Genomic DNA, 23,522 nt, shown 5'->3' with positions numbered 1-23,522 from the left:
TGGGAAGGAGTTGCTGTAGAGTCAGCATTTTGAATTTTGGCACAATGAGGTACGTATTCAGTGCGGACAAGTCCAGAATGGGTCTCCATTGGTTTTCTTTTCTTGGAACAAGGAACAGTCTTGAATAAAATCCTTGGCCTTGTTCTGCAGAAGGAACCTTCTCTATTGCTCTTATTTGAAGTAGGTTTGTTATTTGTTTGAGTGCCTCTGCCCTTTGATTTGGTGGCAGGTTTGGCCTGCCATGTCTTGTTGGTAGTGTATGAAAATGGAATCTGTATCCTTTGTCTATTATGTCCAGTATCCATTTGTCCTTTGTAATATTGTGCCAATTTTGTGAGAATAAAGATATTTTTCCGCCCAAAGGTGCTTCTAATTGAGCCCTGGATGGCAGAGTCAAAGTCAAGTCATTGAGATTGTCCCTGCGGAGCAGTGGAAGGTCCTGCCCCACCTCTCTGGTTCGGAGGCTGCCATTGACGTCCTCTGTAGGAGCCTCGAGTTTGCCCTCTACCTCTGCCACGTCTGTTTTTGCCTCTTTGAAATTTGTGTGTGTCTGGAAAGGACCAATGCTTAGAAGGCCAATTCCTGCTGAATCTTGGAGGCTGTACCTGGAGGAAATCTTTGACTGTTTGCACTGATTTTGCCTTTTCCTCTATTTTCTTTAAAACCTCTTGTGCAGTAGCACCAAATAGCTTATGTTTCTCTAGTGGTGCGTCCAAAAGCTTAATTTTCACATGGTCTGGCAATGTTTGTTCCTTTAACCAAGCATGTCTGCGTATGACCGCACCTGTCATTGCTGCTCTACATGAAGCTTCCAATGCATCATATCCACACTGAAGGAAATGGTTGCTAACCTGTTGAGCATTATGAACCAATTCCTGTAACCCCTTTCTATCTAATGGTTCAGGGGAAGCCAATTTCTTTTGCAAGTCATCCAACATGTATTCCTGATACTGAATCATATGAAATTGACAATTTAATGCTTGCATAGAAAGGGTGGAAGATGTATATACTTTCTTGCCCCACCTTTCTAAAGCCCTAGAATCTCTTTCCGAAGGAAGTGGATTCTTAGCAGTAGTGGTGGAAACCCCTTTAGGCCCCTGAGAAATAGTTTCAGGGTCAGCAGTATGGCCCTTGTACAGAAATTGATGTGTGTCTGGGACCCTGTAGTACCTGTCTGGCTTGACAGGAGCAGGGGGGAGGGAGTCGGGAAACACTAGATTCTAAGTACACATCATCTAAAACATTTAAAACTGGAGGAATAGCTAAGGGTCTATGCTGAGGTAGCTTTAAAAATTCCCTTAACCTTTTCCTAGAATCTGAGTATTCTTGGCCTTGCCATTTGAAGTGTTCCCTCATGGAATGAAGCGTTTCCCCAAAGGAAAACTCCTCAGGAGGAGAAGCAGAGGGAATGGATTCCTCCGCATCAGAATCCTTGTAGGCCGGAAAGGCCTCCTCCTGGTAGTCTGAATGTGCAGAATCACCTGAGGCCTCATCGGAGGACTGGCGATCTACCTGCTCAACCCTAGGCCTCTTGACAGAAGGCGGCTGAGAGCCTCTATCTGGATGTGGCTGAGAACCCCTAATTAAAGAAATAAGGTCCTCAGCAAAACTTAAAATTTGAGAACCAGAAGTGGATCCCAGAGAAACAGATCTTGGAGGGAGAGACTTAGCCTGTTTGGCAGCCTTAGCAAGTGTGTAGGCCTTAATGGACATAGACACTGGAGGCCTGGCAGCCCCGCGTGCTGGAGTAGTCTTATCCACTGAAATGGTGTCAGAAATATCCTGGGTTACGGTCTCAGAGGGGAGAACAGAAACCGGAACCGAGCTGGCCTCCGGTACCGAAGTAACTGGTGTGGCGGTGTCATCGGTTTGTAGCGGTTGTGAAACCGGCTCAGAAGAGACCGAGACACTCGCGGTAGGCCTAAGCGTGGTGTCGGTCCTTATCCTTCTGTTTTTTAGGTAAATGTGCTGTCGGAAACTCCAACGGCATGATATAACAGAAATCTTCCCCAAAATAATCCTGTGCAAACTCTGTCCGACGCCTAAGAGTGCATTTATTGAAAGAAGCACAAGCTGTACAGGCCGAGACGTTATGTTCTGGGCCTAGGCAGGGTAAGCAGTAAGAGTGGAAATCCTTATGAGGTATTTGTTTCCCACAAGTTAAACAATTATTAACTTTTACAGTTTTATCTGACATCGGCTGAGGCAAGAAAAGGTCCCCAACGGGGTACTTAGCTTTTTTGAAGACTTCAGTAGCTGAAAACACAGGAGCTGGTCGACCGGCACTTGTGAACTGCTTCTGCTTCGGGCGCCGCGCGGCAAGAAAGACTGAAGAAGATGGCATCGGCTGACGCTTTTATACCCCAGGCGCTCTGACGTCGGGGAAAGGGTGACATCAGCCGACGCCGGACCCAGACTTTGGAATCCAGCCGACTGAAGGGCTGCCTGAGGCAGGACAACCCATATGTCAGGACTGCAGTTGCATCCTTGAAGGACATCAGCAATGTAAAGTCCCTGGAACAAAAGTCTGACAAATAGTACAGGACATATGATCATGAGAAGCACCTAAACAAATCAAGCACTGCACGTGAAGGTCTTTATGGGGAATCTGTCTCCCACACTGGAATTTACCCTTTCTGGATGACATGAAACCCTACAACAAGGCAAAAGAAAAAAAACAAAAAAGAAGATAAGCAAAAAATCCCAACAGGGCACTTACCTGAAAAGCTAGGTACACCAACAAACGACTCGGGCAATAAGACCAACGATCAGAGATGCTGTTCAGACTGGCGCCAATGAAGTTCTTAGGATGGTATGTCGGGACATCACCTTTATGACCTATGCTATGCAAGTAGCATAAGTGACCTACGGCGTACCTTAAAGCAACCTAAAAGCTTTAGTATACTGGCTGGACGTCGGGCTACTATTGGCAGGGGATCCCTTATTTTATGAATAGTACGACAGTGATTTGGAAGGACATGTGTACCTTTATGTATACAAGCAAGGCATGCACCTGGTCACAGACCTCTCAATTGTCCCCTGTACTGAAGAAACATTCCTGTTTTCAAGCCTGATTTACCCCTGCACATGATGACCCTAATGTTCCTATTGTCAAGGTTAATTTCACCCATTTATTCAATTTTCTGTATCCCCCTCATATTTCTGAAGCTATCTGGTACACAGAAAATAAAACAACATGACCAACATACTAGTGACAATAATTTAAAGAAACAGGGCAAACATTTTACATCTCCCTTTTTCTTAAGAAAAATTAATAACCTCTTGTGGTGGAGTTTTTCAATGCAATTAATTAAAGTCTATGTATTTTATACTGCCTCTTTGATAACGTGCTTACACTGTTTCATCATTTTTCTCACTCTCTGTTTCTAAACATCTGTTTCTGAGCAGTATCCCAAATTCCTACTGAAAGTGGGAAGAGTTATGTGCCACTTAACATTGACACTTTATGCTAATTAAAAGCCCAGATTTTTAGCTGGATGTTCCTGCTCTTCGTGGTCTTTGCTCTTATTTTCAGTGTCTGCTGGTTCAGAGCTATGCAGGGCTATTAAAATGCCTATATCATGGGGCCATACCTCTCAACTGTACAGATTTTCACAGAATGTCCAGATTTTTGCCCATATTTTTGGTCCTTTTTCATAATATTGTGTTTTTTGGCAAATTAGTTGCAAATCATTAAAGACTGAAGTTTGAAAGTAATGACAGAGATTTGAGTTTCAGACTTCATAACATTCAGAAAAGTCATGTTAATGTAAAACCTATTATATTAACTTTCTAAGTTTGTAAGACCAATATTTAAAAATTGTCCCTATTTTGAGGCCTTTGTCCCACTTTTATTTATAGCTTTATCCATATTTTTCCTCTAAGAGGTTGACAGGTAAGCATGGGGGGGCATACTAATTAAGGAGTTACAAATTAAATGTAAATGCAAAGTTGAACTAGTGAAGTATTCCTAGCCCAAGAAAGAAAAGTAGAAAACAAAATCAATGAACTATATGCCACTGCAGGTATCTTTTATGAATATAATGGCTATAACATTTGAGACCCAAAGAGGCGATATGAATGAAATCTAAAATTCCATATTTCTCTGTGGCATCAGAAAAGTACAGTTGTGTACACTTACCATAAATGTAGATGTTCGAGTGTATTCACTGTTGCCGTCATCACACTTGGGTTATCTACCAGCAGGTAGCCCTCAGTCGGCCCGAACACCAGAGTCTTGTGATTTCTGCATAAGATGCTGTCGCTTCTTCCCTGACGTCAGGTCGCCAGGGGTATAAAACATGCAGCCGATGCCATTACATCAGTTTTTCTTGCCCTGGATGTCAGAAGCTCCCCAAATTAGGAAGCAATTATTAAGAAGCAATTACCTTGTTTGCACCAGTTTCAGTAAAAAGTAAATACCATTGCTATTAAATATGACAGGGGGTTGGAGGGTAAAGTACAGTTTTGTACCTACCATAAATGTAGATGTCCGATAGATATGCAACTGCAGTCCTAACATATGGGTTGTCCTGCCTCAGGCAGCCCTTCGGTCGGCCGGATTCCAAAGTCTGGGTCCGGTGTCAGCTGATGTCGCCTCTTCCCCGACGTCAGAGTGGCTGGGGTATAAAAGCATCAGCCGACGCCATCTTCTTCAGTGTTTCTTGCCCCAGATGCCAGGTGCCCTCCAAGGAAGGCTAAATTTAGAGAATGGATAAAATTCCAGACATGCACAACAGTAATAAACAGATACACCATAACAGATATCCCCAGCTAATTTGAAAAAGGGGGAGTGGACCCAAAAAAGAGAATTACAAAGGGGTAGGAGGGAGGGAAAACCTGACTGCAGTTGCATATCTATCGGACATCTACATTTATGGTAGGTACAAAACTGTACTATGTCCTTCAAGAATGCAACTGCAGTCCTGACATATGGGTTGAATACCATAGCCAAGCTGGGGATGGTAGGATCTAAAAAAGGGATGGTGTAGCTAAAATGCCCTGCAGGACTGCCGAAGCAAAGCCTGCTCGTGATCTGGAGTATAAAGGCAGGTTGTAGTGTTTGGTAAATGTATGCACCGAGCTCCATGTAGCAGCCTCTAGAATGTCCTTTGTAGCCACTCCTCTTAGAAAGGCTGTGGATGTGGCTATAGCTCTGGTGGAGTGGCCTAATATTGGCTGGCACACCTTTTCCATGGAAAGAGTAACAGAATCTGATGCAATGTCCAATCCATTTTGAAATTGTTTGTTTGGAGATTGCCTTTCCTTGCACTCCAGCAGCATAGGCTACAAATAGTTGATCAGACTTTCTGGTGGTCTTTGTTCTGTCCAAGTAGTAGCGTAATTGTCTGTGTATGTCCAAAGTGTGCAGCAACTTTTCCCCCTTATTTTGAGGATTGGGAAAGAAAGTAGGCAGGTGAATTGCTTGATTTAGAGACACCCTGTATATCACTTTTGGCATGAATGAAGGATTGGTTCTTAGAGAAACTCTGTCCTGATGAAAAATGAGAAAGGGAGGTACTGCCATGAGGGCCTGTATCTCCGAGACTCTTCTTGCTGAGGTAACTGCCAACAGGAAAACCGTTTTCCAGGAGAGAAATTGCATTTCTGAAGATGCTGCTGGTTCAAAAGGAGGAAGAGTTAATTTTTCCAAGACGAAATTGAGGTCCCATGCAGGTATTGGTGGTTTTCTGGGAGGTTTTATATTCTTTATCCCTCTTAGAAACTGTCTTAGCAAAGGATGCGAAAACACAGGTGGGTCACAGTTGTATTTTGCTGAGATTGCTGAAGCGTGAATTTTTATGGAAGAATATGAGAGGCCACTATGAAACATTTCTGCCATGTATTCTAATATCTGTGGTATGCTCATTACTGATGCATCCTGACCCTTGTTGGCATTCCAGATGATGAATCTCTTCCACTTGGCTGAATAGGTTTTTCTGGTGGAAGGTCTGCGCGCTTCCAGCAAGATTTCTTGTACTTTTTTGGAAAGAGAGATATGGGTGAAAGTCATGGGACCCTCCAAGCTGTCAGCTGCAATGTTTGCAGGTTTTGATGAACAGTCCTGTAATTGTGCTGAGTTAGAAGCAGAGGCCATTGAGGCAACGGCCACGGTTTGGTGCGAGTTATGCTCAGTAGCAATGGATACCAGTGCTGCCTTGGCCAGTCTGGAGCTATCAACATTCCTTTTGGTTGTTCTGCTTTGATCTTCAGTAACACCTTGGTCAGTAATGGTAGAGGAGGGAATGCATAAACTGTTAGGGAATTCCAGCTGAAGGAGAGAGCATCCGTTCTCCAGGCTAGAGGATGGTGCGTCCTTGAACAGAACTTCTCCAGGTGATGATTGAGGTGAGAAGCAAAGAGATCTATGTCCGGTCTTCCCCATGCACTTGTTATTTGTGAGAAAATGTGTGGATGCAGCATCCATTCGTGCGGATCCAAGAAATTTCTGCTCAGCCTGTCCGCCAGAACATTGTCCTTGCCTGGAACAAACTGGGATTGCAAGTGGATGTTCAGATTCAGGGACTTTTCCCAAAGAGTCATTGTTAGTCTGCAGGGGGGGTAAGAGTGAGTGCCTCCCTGCTTGTTTATATACCACATGACAGTGGTGTTGTCTGTCCTTATTAGCAGATGACCTTGTTGAAGAAATTTCCCGAAGGCCTCGATTGCATGTATCACTGCCAACATCTCTTTTTGATTTATGTGCAGATGCATTTCCCTGGGAGTCCATTGCCCTTGAATGCATCTGCCCTCCATGTGTGCCCCCCATCCATGATCTGAGGCGTCTGTTGTAATGGTTTGACTTGCTAGAGGTTTGTTGAAAGACATGCCTTTGTTTAAATGACTTGCTTGAGCCCACCACAAAATTCCTTTGCAGGCATGGAATGAGTGGTATTACGTCTTCTAGATTGTGGCTGTGTTGAGACCATAAGCTTTTTAGGTACCATTGTAACTTTCTCATGTGTAGTCTTGCCAGAGGTACCAGAAGAATGCAAGATGCCATGAACCCCAGGGCCTGCAGGATTTTCCTTGCGGTCAGCTGAGTGAGCTTTGCTAGGCTTTTGAAGTAATCTGGTAAATGTTCTTGTTTCTCCTCTGTGAGGAAAGCCATTTGTGATTGTGTGTCCAATTTGGCTCCTAGAAAAATAATCTGTTGGGATGGCAGTAGTCTTGATTTTTGAATGTTGACTGTGTATCCCAAAGCCTGTAGTAATTGAATGACATAGCCCAAGTTTCTTATCAAGGTTTCTTTGCTGTCTGCTTGTATAAGGCAGTCGTCCAGGTAAGGGTATATTTGAATCCCCTGGAGCCTGCAATGTGCAACTACTGATGCCAGGCATTTCGTGAATACTCTGGGTGCAGTAGATAAGTCAAACGGCAATGCTGAGAATTGATAATGCTCTGACCCTGCAAGAAATCTGAGGTATCTTCTGCAACTGTGTCTGATTGGGACATGCAGGTATGCCTCTTTGAGGTCCAGAGTAACCAGCCAAGACCCCTTGCCCAGCATGGGAAGGAGTTGCTGTAAAGTCAGCATTTTGAAGTTTGGCACAATGAGAAAAGTGTTTAGAGCGGACAAGTCCAGTATAGGTCTCCATTGCTTTTCTTTTCTTGGAACAAGGAACAGTCTTGAATAGAATCCCTGGCCTTGTTCCTGAGGAGGAACCTTTTCTATTGCTTTTATTTCTAACAGCTTTGAAACTTGTATGAGTGCCTCTGCCCTTTGATTTTGTGGCAGATTTGGCGTGCCTTGTCTCGTTGGTAAGGTGTGGAAGTGGAACCTGTAACTTTGTCTACTATGTCCAGAATCCATTTGTCCTTGGTTAAAATGTGCCAGTTCTTTGAGCATAAGGATAATTTTCCGCCTAGAGGTGCTTCTCTTTGAGCCTTGGTCGGCAGAGTGAAAGTCAAGTCATTGCGATTGTCCCTGTGGTGCAGCTGAACTACCTGCGCCACTTCTCTGATTTGGTGGTTGCCATTGGCGGCCCCTGTAGGAGCCTCGGTATTGCCCTCTACCTCGAGCACGCCTCTTTTTTCCCCTTTGAAACTTGTCAGTGTCTGGAAAGGACCAATTCTTTGAAGGCCAATTCCTGCTGAATCTGGGTGGCTGAACCTGGAGGAAATCCTTGACTGTCTGTACTGATTTAGCCTTTTCCTCAAAAGACTTCAACACATCCTGTGCATTAGCACCAAAAAGCTTCTGTTTTTCCAGAGGTGCATCTAGGAGCTTTACTTTAACATGGTCTGGCAGTGGCTGTTCTTTCAGCCAAGCATGTCTACGTATAACGGCCCCTGTCATAGCTGCCCTACATGAAGCTTCCAATGCATCATAACCACACTGAAGGAAATGATTGCTAACCTGCTGAGTGTTATGAACCAAATCCTGCAATGCCTTTCTATCTATAGGCTCAGGAGAGGCTAACTTTTTCTGCAAATCATCCATTAAGTAATCCTGGTACTGAAACATATGAAAAAGACAGTTAAGTGACCTCATGGCAAGGGTGGAAGAGGTATAAACTTTTTTGCCCCATCTCTCCAGGGACCTTGATTCCCTGTCTGCGGGCAAAGGGTTTTTGGCCGAGGAAGTAGCCACTCCTTTGGGCCCCTGAGAAATAGTTTCTAGATCCACAGAGTGGGCCTTAAAGAGATGCTTATGAGTTTCAGGAACCCTGTAATATCTGTCTGGCTTGACAGGAGCAGGAGGGAGAAAATCAGGGGAAGCACTGGAGTCTGAGTATACATCATCCAAGCCATCCAACACTGGAGGAATAGCTAATTGTCTGTGCTGGGGTAACTTAAGGAAGGTACGTAGCCTTTTCCTGGAGTCAGAAAATTCCTGACCCTGCCACTGAAAATGTTCTCTCATGGAGTGGAGAACTTCTCCGAAAGAAATATCCTCTGGAGGAGAGGCAGAAGGAATTGATTCCTCAGCATCAGAGTCCTCGTAGGCCTGGAAGGATTCTTCCTGGGTATCTGAGTGCTCTGAATCACTAGAGGCTTCATCCGAAGAGAGGGTATCTGTCTGCTCAGTCCTAGGCCTTTTATCTGCAGGAGGCTGAGAACCTCTGTCTGGATGCGACTGAGAACCTCTGATTAGAGAGATTAGATCTGCAGCTAGGGTCATGATCTGTTTATCAGAAGAGGGGCCCTGGGAAAAAGTTTTAGGAGGATGGGCCTTAGCCTGGCTGGCAGCCTTAGCACGTGTGTAGGCCTTGATGGACATGGAGACCGGAGGCCTAGCTGCCCCACATGCAGGAGTAACTTTATCCACTGGTATGGTGTCAGGTAAATCTTGAGCTTCGGTTTCGGGAGGAAAATCAACAACCGGCACCGGGGAAACCTCCGGGACCGAAGTACGTGGTAAAACGGTGTCGTCGGCCTGGAGCGGTAGAATTACCGCCTCCGAAGAGACCGATGCACTCACAGAAGGCTTAGGCGTGGTATCGGTGGATGACGTGGGCCGAGGATGTCGGACCCGGTCCTTGCGTTTTTTGGAAATATGTGCTGTCGGTTGTTCCGACGGCATGATATAAGCGTAATTTTCGCCAAAAAAGTCTTCGGCAAATTCTGCCCGGCACCTGAGTGTGCGCTTATTAAAGCAAGCACAGGCAGCACAGGCCAAGACGTCGTGGTCTGGGCCCAGACAGGGAAGGCAGTAAGAATGGAAGTCCTTATGAGGTATTTGTTTACCACAAGACAAACAATTATTAACCTTTTCAATTTTTTCTGACATCGGCTGAGGCAAGAAAAATGTTCCCCAACGGGGTACTTAGCTTTTTGATGACTTCGGTAACTGAAAACACAGGAGCTGACCGACCGGCACTTGCGAACTGCTTCTGCTTCGGGCACCGCGCGGCAAGAAAGACTGAAGAAGATGGCGTCGGCTGATGCTTTTATACCCCAGCCGCTCTGACGTCGGGGAAGAGGCGACATCAGCCGACGCCGGACCCAGACTTTGGAATCCGGCCGATCGAAGGGCTGCCTGAGGCAGGACAACCCATATGTCAGGACTGCAGTTGCATTCTTGAAGGACATCCAGGACTGCAACAGTGAAGACGCTCGAACATCTACATTTATGGTAAGTGTACACAACTGTACTATGTTCTTCGTGTTTCACTGTTGCAGTCATCACACACGGGTTGATTCCCAAAGCTGAGGAAGGGTGGAGGCAGTCAAGTTAGGTTAGTGCAGGGCAGCAGGCCTTGTAAGACTGCAGTAGCAAAATCCAGCTCTGGATTTAGAAAAAATAGGTGGGTGGTAATGCTCGGTGAACAGAACTCCAGATTGCTGCCTCCTGGATATCCTTGGTAGGAACCCCCCTAAGAAAGGCTGTAGAAGTAGAAGTAGCTCTAGTGGAATGTGTTCAGATCCACTGCTGGGTAGGTTTTCCATGGTGTTTGTAGCAGAACTGGATGCAATGTGCTATCCACTTGGAGATGGTCTGTTTAGAAATGGGCTTACCCTCTTTTCCTGTTGCAAAGATGACCAGCTGGTCAGTTTTTCTCAAGGATCTTGTCCGGTCGAGGTAGAATCTGAGTTGTCTGTGTACGTCAAAGGTGTGAAGGATCCTTTCTCCTCTATTCTGAGGGTTAGGAAAGAAGGTGGATAAGTGTATGTATTGGCCTAAAGCCACACTGGAAACCACCTTGGGTATAAATGAGGGGTTAGTCTTGAGGGAGACCCTGTCTGCATGGAAGATCATGAAGGGCTCCATGGTTATAAGGGTCTGCAATTCATACACTCTTCTTGCAGAAGTGATGGCAAGGAGTAAGGTGGTTTTCCAAGAGATGAATTTTAAATCTGCTGTTGCAGCAGACTCAAATGGGGGTAAACGTGAGCTTTTTCAATACAAACTTTAGGTCCCAGGCAGGAGTAGGAGCTCTCCTGGGGGGTCTTAGATTATTAGCCCCTCTCAAAAAGCGTTTGAGTAGAGGGTGAGAGAAAAGAGGTGGCTCAGTGTCATAGTGAGCTGAGATGGCCGAAGCATGAATTTTAACAGAAAAGCATAGGCCTTTATGCATTTTATGCAGAAACTCTGCTAGGTACTCAAGTATAAGAGGTAAGGATGGCACAGCTGTGTCCCTACCCTGAAGCTGGCACCAAGAGAAGTATCTTTTCCATTTTTCTGAATAGGATTTTCTGGTACTAGGCCTCCTGGCCTCAAGGATAACATCCAACACCTGTTGGCTGAAGTGTGTTGGAGTTCCATTCAAGGACTAAGTCATGCTGCTAGGGTGAGTGACTGCAGCTGAGGGTGTGTGATCTGGCCCTCCTGCTGGGAGAGCAGGGAGGGGGTCTGGTGCAGGTGCCAAGGTGGCACTGTTGTCATGGTGCGCAAAAGTGGGTACCAATGCTGGCGTGGCCAGTCTGGTGCAATTAGGATGGTTCGTGGCCTGTCCTGTTTGATCTTGAGAAGTACGTTTGAGAGGAGAGGCAGAGGGGGGAAAGGTGTAGATTGAGAGTTTTTTCCATGAAAAGTATAGGGCGTCCACCTTTCATGCTTGTGAGTGGGGACTCCTTGTGCAAACTCTTTTCAACTTGTGGTTCTGTGGGGAGGCAAAGAGGTTGACCTCTGGTGTTCCCCATCTGAGGATTAAAGTTTGAATGTGCTGGGTTCCAGTTTCCATTCGTGAGGGTCCATTAGGTTTCTGCTTAATTCGTCTGCCAGTGTGCTGTCTTTGCCTGGCAGGAATTGGGCTTGCAGGTGCACTTGAAAGCTCAAGGCTGTGTTCCACAGGGCCATGGCTAACCTGCACATTGGTAAGAGCGAGTTCCCCCCTGTTTATGTACCCACATGACTGTGGTGGTGCCTGTCTTTATCAGGAGTTGTCCTGGTAGGATAAGGTTTTTGAAGGCTGTCACAGAGCATTCTGTACCGCCAACATTTCTTTTTGACTGATATGCAGGTGCATTTGTAATATGCTCCACCTGCCTTGGATGCAGTTGCCTGCCATGTGATGTGTCTGTTGTCAGATTTTGGGTGGCAGGAGGTTGGATGAAAGGGAGTCCCACATTGTGGTGGCAAGCCTCTGTCCACCGAAGGAACTCTGTCCTTATGCAAGGGATGATAGGAATCATTATTTCCAAGTCCTGAGAATGTTGACACCAGAGACTCTTTAAATACCACTGAAGCTTTCTCATATGTAGTTTTGCATATGGGATCAGAAGAATAGGACATGAACCCTAGGGCTTGCAGGATTTTCCTTGCAGACAGTTGGGTTTGAGTGGCCAGTAGTTTGAAATAGTTTGTCAAGTAAACCCGATTCTCTCGGGTCAGGAATGCCATCTGGAAAGTTGTGTCCAAGCTTGCTCCCAGGAATATAGTTTTTGGGTGGGTACCAACTGAGATTTCTTTATGTTGATGGCATACCCCAGTGCAGTTAGGAGTCTCTGTACAAATGCCAGATGCTGAAGTAGCACTTTCTGGCTGTCCGCCTGAATCAGGCAATTGTCCAAGTAAGGGTAGATTTTAATTTTTCTTTGTCTGCAGTATGCAATGGTTGGGGCCAGGCACTTTGTGAATACCCTGGGCACAGTAGTTAAGACAAAGGGAAGTGCAGAGAACTGATAATGCATAGACCCTGCCCTGAAACATACGCAATTCCTACAGGATTCCCTTATAGGTATGTGCAGGTATGCTTCTTTTAAGTCTAGGGTAACCAGCCATGATTCCTTGGCTAACATTGGTAGAAGCTGTTGGAGCATAAGAATTTTGAATTTTGGTACCACCAGGAAGGTGTTGAGACGTGATAGGTCCAAAATGGGGTGCCAGGAGTTTTCTTTTCTGGGCACCTGGAAGAGCCTTGAGTAGAAACCCTGTCCCCTTTGTTACAAAGGAACAGGTTGAATAGCCTTTATACTCAGGAGGGAGAGTATTTGATTTTGGGCCTCTACCCACTGGTTTAGGGGCAGGTCTGAAAACCCATTTGGGGTTGGTAGAGAATGGAAGTAGAATCTGTATCCCTGGGATACAATGTTTAAAACCCATTTGTCCTGGGTAATGTACTGCCAGGTTTTTGCATGCAATGCGAATTTCCTCCTAGGGGAGGTAGGAGTTGTTGAGTTCTGGGAAGTAGGAGGTACGAATCATTGTGCACTTTTTCCATAAGGGGGTGGCTTACCACTCCCTGTCTTTGTGGAGGAGATACTCCACTGTTTAGACTTGTAGGTGCCCTGAGACTGTCTTGGTGGTCTGCTGCCCCTGGGTTTGGGTTGAGAAGGTCTTGGGGTGGCTTGAAAGGACCAGTTCTTTGAAGGCCAATGCCTACTGAATCTAGGTGGCTGCACTTGTAGGAAATCTTTAACCGTTTGCATAGATTTAGCTTTTTCCTCCATCTTTTTAAGAACTTGTTCTGCCTTTGTGCCAAATAAATGTTCTTTGTTTAATGGATCATCGAGTAATTTTGCTTTGACGTGGTCTGGTAAAGGTTGTTCTTTTAGCCAAGCATGCCTTCTCAGAACAGATCCAGTGACAGCAGCCCTGCAAGATGCCTCTAAGGCATCAAAACCACATTGCAAGTTATGTTTTCCAACTTGGTTTGCAGAATGCATTAGTTCATGCAAATCTTTGCTTTCAACACAGTCAGGAATTAAAATAATTTTTTGTTTAATTAGTTCCATAATATGGTCCTGGTATTTTAGCATATGAAATTGGCAATTCAATGCCCTAATGGCAAGAGTTGGTGAGGTATATACCATTTTGCCCCAACAGTCTAGTGCCCTAGCATCTCTGTCTGAAGAGGTAGGATTTTTGTCTGAAGCAGCCTTAATGCCTTTAGAACCCTGAGAGATGGTCTCTGGGTCTGCAGAAGAATTTCTGAACAAAAATTTGTGAGAGTCAGGTACTTGGTAGTACCTGTCAGGCTTCCTAGGAGCTGGAAGAAAGGAATCCGGAGTAAGAGTGGACTCCATGAAAACATCATCCACTATATCCAGAACAGGGGGCACAGCAAGAGGCCTGTGCTGGGGTAAAGTTAAGAATTCCCTGAGTCTCTTTTTGGACTGTGAGTAATCTTGGCATTCCCATCTGAAATGGTCTCGGAGGGTATGTAGGGTTTTCCCCTAAAGAAAAGTCCTCTGGGGGAGAGGCAGAGGGAATATAATCCTCTGCATCCAAATCTTCATAGGTAGAAACTGGAAGGTCCTGATATTCAGAAGGATCAGAGTAATCGGACTCATGGTCTGAGGAATCAGAGGGATAATCAATCCTTTGTCTTTTAGAGGGGGAGGGTTGGCTTCCCCGGATTATGGTAATGAGGTCTTCAGCCATTTTAAGCATCTGTTTCTGTGGCATGTGCGGCTGAGAAGGCAGTTTGGTCATTGGTTTCTTAGGTGTAGTGCGGACTTTGGGCCTGAGAAATTCGGTAGTTCTAGTTAAAAACAAAGAAGTCAGTCTGGTACGAATATTGGAAGGTCGGAATACACCCTCAGAAGCTGGTGCCTGCTCAGAGGCTCCGGACCCATCCAAGGTAGAGACATTGGCAGTTTGGGTCGTCAAAGAAGCATCTCGCGGAGTACCGGACTTCGAATGGGTCCCGGCAGAGGCCTGCGATTCTGAAGTAGCTGGTGTCAGGGCCTGCGTATGCGCCTCACTGAGTACCGGCGTACTTTGTGCTTGCTTAACTGAAGTGTCGCCAACTAGCTTAACGGAAGCATTGTCGTCAGTTTTGGATCTATGCGGTCTGTCTCTCTCTTTTTCTTTACCTTTCTTTGGAGGTTCGGTAGTCGGATGGCATATCAAAGCCATTACTGAATACGAAGGACGGGTGCGAAAGAATTTAGTGACAAAAATAGTCCGATGATGGATAGTTTGGGCATTGAAAAAGGCACAAAACTGACAGAGAGGGACGTCGTGATCTGGGCCTAAACAGGTTACGCAGTAAGAATGAAAATCTCTATGAAATATTTGCTTTCCAAGGCAGGACAATTATTAATTTTTTCTGACATCAGTTAGAACAAGAAAAAGGGATCCCCAAAGTACAGTTGTGTACCTACCATAAATGTAGATGTTCGAGTGTATTCACTGTTACAGTCATTACACTTGGGTTATCCTGCTGGCAGGCTACCCACAGTCGGCCCGAATTCCAAAGTCTTGGTCCGGCATCGGTTGCTATCGCCTCTTCCCTGACGTCAGTGCGCCAGGGGTATAAAAGATGCAGCCGACGTCATTTTCTTCAGTTTTTCTTGCCCCAGATGTCAGGTGCCCCCAAAAGGGTAGGCTAAAAATTCTGCCAATAAAAAGGCATGCACTAACATAAACATTACCTTCATCTACAAGCAAATACACCACATAGGTTGCATAGACTAGAGAAGTACAGATAAGTCCCAGCGATGAAAGGGGGATGGTGGGAGGGTAACCCGAACTGCAACAGTGAATACACTCGAACATCTACATTTATGGTAGGTACACAACTGTACTATGTTCATCGTGTTTCACTGTTGCAGTCATTACACTTGGGTTGAATCCCAAAGCTGAGGTTGGGTGGCTGGGCCTAAATAGAATTAGGAGTGGCTATGAGGCCCTGCAGAACTGCAGTGGCAAAGCCTGCTCTGGATTTAGAGTAAAGAGGTAAGTGGTAGTAGTTTGTAAAAGTGTGCACTGAAGTCCAAGTTGCAGCCTCCAAAATGTCCTTGCTTGGTACTCCTCTGAGGAAGGCTGCTGAAGTGGCTGCTGCTCTGGTTGAATGTGGCCTAATGCCCTTAGGCACTGATTTGCCATGTTGTGAATAGCAGAAACGCATGCAGTGGCCTATCCATTTTGAAATAGTCTGCTCTGAGATAGCCTTTCCTTGCGATCCTGCAGCATATGCCACTAAGAGTTGCTCAGTTTTTCTGAAAGCTTTGGTTTTGTCCAAGTAGAAGCATAGCTGTCTGTGTATGTCCAAAGAATGCAGAAGTCTCTCCCCCTTATTCTGTGGGTTTGGATAAAAGGTAGGCAAATGAATGGTTTGGTTAAGAGCCACACTGGACACTACCTTAGGCATAAATGTTGGGTTTGTCCTCAGAGAAACCCTGTCCGGATGGAAAATTATAAAAGGTTCCATAGCCATTAGCGCCTGTAACTCTGAGACTCTTCTTGCTGAAGTTATTGCTAGGAGCAGAGCTGTTTTCCATGATAAGAATTTTATCTCAGCTGTATTGGCTGGCTCAAAAGGAGGCAGTGCGAGTTTTTCCAAGACAAAATTGAGGTCTCATGCAGGTACTGGCGCTCTCCTTGGAGGTCTTATGTTTTTGGCCCGTTTGAGGTACTGCCTTAGCAGTGGATGTGAAAAAATAGGTGGGTCCGTATTGCAATGAGCTGAAATGGCAGAGGCATGGATCTTAACTGATGAGAAGGATAAGCCTTTGTCCAGCTTCTCAGTTAGGTATTGTAAAATCTGAGAAATATTTGGTACAAGCGTGTCAATTCCTTGTGCCTGGTTCCAAGCACAGAATCTCTTCCATTTTTCTGCATAAGATTTTCTGGTGCTGGGCCTCCTGGCCTCCAAAACAACATCCATAACTGCTTTAGAGAGAGGTGTGTTTCTGCTTAGTTCGTCTGCTAGAGTATTTGTCTTTCCTGGCAGGAATTGTGCTTGCAGGTGTACTTGATAAGTCAATGCTGTGTTCCACAAAGTCATGGCTTGTCTGCAGAGGGGGTAGGAATGTGTGCCTCCCTGCTTGTTTATGTACCACATGACTGTAGTATTGTCTGTCTTTATCAGCAGTTGTCCTGGATGAAGTAGATATTTGAAGGCTGTCAGGGCATTCTGAACAGCTAGCATCTCTTTTTGATTGACATGAAGATGCATTTGGCTTGCGGGCCATGTGCCCGGAATACATTTTCCTACCATGTGGGCCACCCAGGCATAATCTGATGCATCTGTTGTTAGTGTCTGCTTGGCTGTGGTTAGAGGGAATGGCTGTCCCTTGTTGTGGTGACAGGCCTATGCCCACCATCGAAACTCTTGTTGCAGGCAGGGAATGAGGGTAAATAGAAGTTATGTACTTACCATAACGTTCCATGTGGAGTGTTCATCTCGCCTTTGTTCTTACACATGGGTTCGGAGCCGATCCTCGGCTCCGTGCCGGCCTCTTGCAAGCTCTGCATCGAGAAGAAGCTCGAGACAATCTAATACCCACAATCCCCCTCTGCCTTTACCTCAGATCTAGTTTGCAAGCAAACCAATCTACATAACAGCACATTCATGCCATACATCTATACATACATAAACAGACACATATAAGTATATGTGTATACCAACTATGTACAGAGAATAATGACAGTAGCAAAAATGCTTCTGGCCAGGCATCAAAGAACGTTCTTCCTAAGGGTGGGAGGGTGGGACTGTAAGAACAAAGGCGAGATGAACACTCCACATGGAACATTATGGTAAGTACATAACTTCTATATGTGATAGTGTTCAATCTCGCCGTTTGTTCTTACACATGGGTAGCGCCCTAGCTCCTAAATCCTGAGGAACTCACGGGAGGACGTTCTTGAGCACAGTGGAACCAAAGGTTGCCCTGTCCCTAGAAACCTTATCTACTTTATAATGAGAAATAAATGTATGTGGCTTAGACCAGGTAGCAGCCGCTGAAATAGCATCCAGAGGTAGGCGAGCTGCATGAGCCAAAGACGTAGATATTGATCTTGTGGAATGTCCCTTGGGTTTGTTTAGAAGGGGTTGATTTGCAGAATCATATACATAGATTATACAATCCGTTAACCACTTTGAAAGAGTTCTTTTGGTAACTGCAAGTCCTTTCCTGCTATCAGCAAAAGCCACAAATAGTTGATCTGTTTTCCTGTGATCTTTTGTTCTATCCAAATAAAACCTTAGCTGTCTGTGAACATCCAATTTGTGTAACATATACTCCATTTTGTTGGAGTGGTTTTGAAGAAAGTGGGTAATTCAATGGACTGATTAATGTTGTTAATAGAACACACTTTAGGGAGGAAGGATGAATTGGTTGAAGAGAAACTCTGTCAGAGTGAAAGATCAGATAAGGGTGCTTGATGGAGAGAGCCTGAAGTTCAGACACTCGTCTAGCAGAAGTAATGGCTACCAGAAAGAGAGTTTTCCAGGACAAAAATTTTAATGGGCAAGAAGAGGCAGGTTCAAAGGGGGGCAACATTAATTTAGATAGTAACAAGTTTAGACTCCAAGGTGACGTAGGAGATCTGACCGGAGGTCTAATATGAAAAACTCCTTTTAAGAAGGCTTTACAAAGTCTGTGAGCCATGATAGGAGTTCCACACTCTTCCACATGGAAATTCAAAATGGCAGCCAATTGAACTCTTAGAGTAGCAGGAGAAGCACCCTGATGAAATAAGTCTGTTAAGAACTCTAAAATCTTATTCAAAGGAGCTGTAAAGGGATCAACGTGGTGTGTATTCGCCCAGAATACAAACCGTTTCCATTTGCTAGTATATGTTTTAGTAGTGGAAGCCTTATGCGAAGCCACTAATATATTCTGGACTGCTGGTGACAAGAGATCAGACCTGGCTAAGTTGGGAATTGGAGCAGCCAAGCTGCTAGATGGAGTGACAGAAGCGCAGGATGGGGAACCCCTGACGAGTGAGTCAACAGATCCGGCTCTGGGTCCAGAATCCAGGGTCCCCGAATGCAGTGAATTTTCAGGAGGAAACCAAATTTGACGAGGCCAGAATGGAGCAATGAGAATTATCGTCCTGTGAAGGTTCCTGGCTTTCTGGAGAAATTTCGTATCAGAGGAAATGGAGGAAATGCACAGGAGTCCCGGGGCCAATCAGAACCAGTGCGTCCCTGGGGACTTCCCTGGAGGGGTAATAGGGCAAAGTAGCTCCTGCATTTGGCGTTCATTGGAGGCAAACAGGTCGCAGGAAGGCTGGCCCCATGTGCGAAAAATCCTTTTCGCCACTGACTGTTTCAGAGACCACTCGTGCGGTAGCAGAATTGCTCTGCTAAGCCTGTCGGCTATGACGTTGGATGACCCGGGATGTGCGTTGCTATTAGAAAGCGACCCGTGGACTCTGCCCACTGCCAAATTCTCATGGCCTCTCTGCATAGTTGATAGGACTTGGTTCCCCTTGTTTGTTTATGTACCAGACTACCGACATGTTGTCCGTCTGAACTGCAATAGTCCCTAGAGGAAGAAGGGAGCAAAGTGTTGCAACGCTAGAAACACTGCCCTCAACTCTAGAACATTGATGTGCAGATTGTACTCCAAATTGGTCCATTCGCCTTGGACTGTCTGTCCCTGAAAGATGCCCCCCCACCCTATCAGGGAAGCGTCCGTGGTCACCGTAACTGTGGGCGTGGGTAGCACAAACGGCCTCCCCTGGGAAAGGTTGCACGTTTGGAGCCACCAGTTTAGGTCTGTTTTGCAAGTCTTTGTTATGAGAATCTTGTGTGTTAGAGGTAGTTGTTGAAATGACCATTGAGCAAACAGTAGCCATTGTAGAACTCTCATGTGCAGCCTTCCCATGGAATTGCAATAAGGGAGGCTGACATGAGGCCCAACACCTTCAGTACTAGTTTTGCAGGAGATTTCCTTGACAAGAGTAGAAGACGTATGTGAGTCTGCAGTGATAATATCCTTTCTGGGGGAAGCCTCAGAATTAATTGACGTGTATTTAACTCTGCTCCTATGAACAAGATATTTTGTGATGGCTGAAGTAAGGATTTTCCAAATTTACGGAGATCCCTAGGTGAACACACAGTTGAAGAACATAGTCTCTGGCCTGCAGTAGTTGACGCCGGTGGTGGCTGAAAGGAGCCAGTCGTCCAGATACGGAAACACCTGGAATCCCTGGCGTCTCAAGTGAGACGCTACCACTGCCATGCATTTGGTGAAGACCCTGGGGCTGAGGTCAGACCAAAGGGCAGGGCTCGAAATTGAAAGTGACTGGCTCCCAGCCGAAGCAAATGATCTCTGGATGCCCTGGCCATTTTGATGTGGTAGTATGCATCCTCTAGATCTATTGAGCACATCCACTCGTCCTTCTGTAGAAATGGAAGGATCGATTGAAGCGTGACCATTCGAACTTTTCTTTCTTGACGAAAGTATTGAGGTAACTCAGGTCTAGAATGGGCCTCCAGTCCCCTGTTTTCTTTGGAACTAAAAAGAACCTTGAGTAAGTCCCGAATCCTTGCTGGTCCGCTGGGACTGGCTGGATGACTCTTTTTCTAACAACTTTGAAATTTCTAAAGCTGCTGGCTCGCAGATGGGGCGGTACATCTGGGAGTCTTTTCTTTGGAATGGGATAGGATAGGAAGGGTATGGTGTAACCTCTGGTAACTACGCTTTTACCCAATTGTCTGTAGTTATATCTTGCCAGGCCTGAGGGTAAAAGCTAAGCGACCCCGACTGCCTCCAGAGCAGGACAGTCGGGCCTCCTCTCAGGAGTGCTGGAAAGGTTTACCAGGAGTGTATCCCTGTCACCTTGATGTTGGACCCCTCTGCCGCCAGGGCGTCTTCCACCTCTGCCCCTCCTCTGCCTCTAGAGGGGGCATCACCCTGTGTGCCCGGAAAGACCCTTGATTTTGTTTCCGAAACCACATTTTCCCACCGCGTTGCCCTTTGGGGTACGGTCTGGTTGGGGTGGAAAACGGACTCCGACAGCAGACAGAGTCTTTCCCTCTTGTTCACACCGGTAAGGGTCTCCTTTACCTTGGGGCCAAAAAGAGTGGCACCGTCAAATGGGGCGTTGTAAAGGAAGACTTGAAGGCTTCCGCAAAGGAGCATAGGCACATCCAGGATTGTCTACGAAGAGCAATCGCTGAAGCTGCTGCCCTACTCGAACCTTCGCCGCGAGGAAATCAGCCTCATGGACGAGTTAACAATCGATGTTAGGGTATTAAGTTGCGCTGTCACTTTCTCTGAGACAGCTGCATCTGTAGTACCCTGGAGGGTATCTCCCAACTCTTTGACTAGATCCCTCTGCAGATGTGTAAAATGGGTCAAATAGTTCAGGGACCGCATGGAAAAAGCCGCTGAACTAAAAATGCGCTTCCCATATCTATCCATCGTTCTAGAATCTTTATTAGGCGGATGGACAGATGAAGAAGACTCCGACATCTCCTTTTTCGTGGCTGCAGCCACCACCATAGCGTCTACTGGAACTCCTTTAGTAAGGTAGGACTTATCCTGAGGTGCTGTGATGTACTTGTTCGGTTTCCTAGGAACAGGTTCCACTGTGTCAGGAGCCTCCCACGCGCTTCGAGCAATAAGTTCCATTAGTTCTGAAGGCGGAGTGACCCAGGAGGAGGAAAGGCGAGCACCAAATGCCTTCAGCAGAACTGACTCATCCTCAGAAGGGGGAAGGGACTGCCAGTCACCTCTCTGTTTCAGGATCTCCAAAATGTCTGAAAAAGAGACATCTTCTGAAGGTGACTTAGGGACCCTCTGACTCATCTAAGTCAGTATCAGATGTTATGGATTCCTGTGGAGAATCCAAGTGTCTCCTCTTACACAGTCTCTTCCTAGGGACTTCCTCGGGGAGCATCCGAAGAAGCCTCGGAGGAAGAGGGGCACCCTCCAGGGTGGCTGAGACACTGGTGCCCGACGCTTGGATGTGGCGTGGGTGCAGATGAAGACAAAGGCCCTTTATGGGGAGGAGAAACTGCTTCCACTGATGTGGTTGTCTGGGTAGACAACACCTTCCTCATCAGGTCGAACGCCCCGGTCCCGCATCGAAGAGTCTCCCGGCTCGAAGAAATGGGAAGAATCCCGACACGGGCACAAGGCATCGACCCGAGGACGGAGCCGAATCGATCGTGCCGAGGCCCGAGGGGAGAGTCGGAACCGACACGCCGGTTCGACTCGGCCCGGAACCAAGAACAGACCGTCGGCCCGAGACTCCGCACCGGTCCGATGGAGTCGAGGTGAGGAACAGACCGAGAAAGGACGGTTCTGGACCCGAGGGCTCCACAATCAGCAGATCAGCCTCCTCCGGCTCCAAAGACTGAATCGGTCTCGGAGGAGGAATGGATGGAGATACAGTAAGGCCTTCAAGTTTCGACACCAGCTGGGTGGAAACCGAAATAAGTTTAGAGAGGCGAATGCTCCAGCAGCTTCTGCACCACACGATCCACATCGACATCCGTAAGTTTAGAGGAAGAACGGGTCGAAGGGACCAAGACGGAGCCGACCTCAATATGGCGAAGGAGGGAGCTCCATCACGGTTCCAAGACTCGAGGCTCAGGAACCGACACCAGTTGAACACTCGGCCCCGAAGTCTGTGGAACCGGTGATCTAACCTTTGAAGAAGAGCTCGGAGCCGATGACTTGGACTCCGATGTCTTCGATTCCTTAGAGGACTTCGATGCCTGGTCAGAAGCATCCAAAGCCTCTTGGAAAGCTGGTTTCAAAAGACCCCTGTCCATTAGTTTCCTGCGCCTATCTGTCATGACCCTCCCACTGAAAGAGTGACAGATGGAGCAATCCTCTTGTAAGTGGAGAGGGCCAAGGCAGTAGACACAGGAACTATGGTTGTCAGTGACATTTTTTGGCCACACTGACAACGCTTGAAACCAGACTTTGCCTTCTCAGACATTGTAGGTAATAAACAAATCCAGAAAAGTACAGTTTTGTACCTACCATAAATGTAGATGTTCGAGGATCCACATTGCTGCAGTCCTAACCATTGGGTAGTCCGCTGTCCAGTCGGCCCGAATACCAAAGTATATGGCTGACGTCGGTCAAGGCGCATTAGACTGACGTCAGGACGTCAGGGTACTAATGCGCATGACCGACGTCATATCCTCAGTCTTTTCTTGCCCCAGATGTCAGAAGACCCTAAAAAGACAAGGCCCAATCCAAAACACCAAAAGCCCTGCACCAAACTTATATACAATATATATATACACATGTACAATAATATATAGCAACTCACACCACCACCCCTAAACACAGAGGGAAGGCGGAGGGTAAATTGGACTGCAGCAATGTGGATCCTCGAACATCTACATTTATGGTAGGTACAAAACTGTACTATGTTCTTCATTCCACATTGCTGCAGTCCTAACCATTGGGTAGAATCCCAAAGCAGAGGTAAGGGAGGCTGGCAAATCATAAGGAAGCAGGAGCTGTCAACATGCCTTGCAAAACAGCTGTGGCAAAACCAGCCCTAGATTTAGAGTAGAGAGGAAGGTGGTAATGCTTAGAGAAAGTATGCACTGAACTCCAAGTAGCTGCCTCCAAAATATCCTTAGTTGCCACCCCTTAGAAATGCTGTTGAAGTGGCAGTAGCCCTAGTGGAATGAGGCCTAATCCCAGCTGGAATCTCCTTGCCATGATGGGAATAACAAAATGAAATGCAAAACCCAATCCACTTAGAAATAGTTTGCTTAGACACAGGCTTGCCCTGAGAACTCAAAGCAAAAGAAACAAACAACTGCTGAGACTGCCTGAAATCCTTAGTCCTGCTTAAATAATAACGCAACTGCCTATGTACATCTAAAGTGTGCAAAATCTTTTCCCCTTTATTTTGGGGATCTGCATAGAAAGTAGGCAAATGAATAGTTTGGTTTAAAGCCACACTAGAAACCACCTTAGGC

General features: G+C 46.2%; 1 protein-coding gene across 1 annotated transcript in view; it reads right to left on the bottom strand.

The window, feature by feature from the left end:
* The window catches only part of CRTC3 (CREB regulated transcription coactivator 3), a 1,604,530-nt gene that overhangs the window by 614,179 nt on the left and 966,829 nt on the right, over positions 1-23,522 (bottom strand). The gene's annotated exons all lie outside the window — the stretch shown is intronic.

This window comes from Protopterus annectens, chromosome 2.part1 (assembly GCF_019279795.1).
Source record: "Protopterus annectens isolate FY-2018-M chromosome 2.part1, PAN1.0, whole genome shotgun sequence".
Lineage (NCBI taxonomy): Eukaryota > Metazoa > Chordata > Ceratodontiformes > Protopteridae > Protopterus > Protopterus annectens.
The sequence above is the reverse complement of the archived record's forward strand: the minus strand, read 5'-3'. Positions and strand labels throughout refer to the sequence as shown.